The sequence below is a fragment of the Camelus ferus genome, chromosome 10, assembly GCF_009834535.1.
Source record: "Camelus ferus isolate YT-003-E chromosome 10, BCGSAC_Cfer_1.0, whole genome shotgun sequence".
NCBI lineage: Eukaryota > Metazoa > Chordata > Mammalia > Artiodactyla > Camelidae > Camelus > Camelus ferus.
In genome coordinates this window covers 58,216,189-58,216,657 of record NC_045705.1, presented here as the reverse complement: position 1 = coordinate 58,216,657, position 469 = coordinate 58,216,189, and positions in this window count along the sequence as shown.

The window sequence follows — 469 nt, the reverse complement described above, 5'->3', positions numbered from 1 at the left end:
CGCCCTCACCTCGCGGGGCGTTCGTCCGTTCGCCCCGTGGTGCCCGGGCCGCTGCTCCCGGGTGTCCGCGCCCGAGTCCAGCCGCCGCAAGGATCCACGTGCCTGAGAGCCCTGCCCACTCCGCGCAGCTCTCCACCCCTCCGGGTCAGGCCGGGGGCGGGGCAGACTCTGGACAGACCCAGGCATCCTTACCACCACCTCCCGCCCCGACAGACACCCAGCCACCCGCTGGAGGACGCCGCCCAGCGATAGGGCCGCGGGATCAGCATGTCCGCTTCAGGTGCTGCCTTGGGAGGGGCCGGCGGTGACGGTCCTACCGCCTGGGGACCAAGGCCATCGCCCCATCTCCCCCACCCCCGCCTTCCTTACACGGGAGGATGAGAGGTTTTCAAAAGACGCTAAAGCTTTGCAAAGTTTGTCTGGCGCCTGTGTGGCCCCTGCTACAGCCCACCTAGAGACCTTCCTGCGA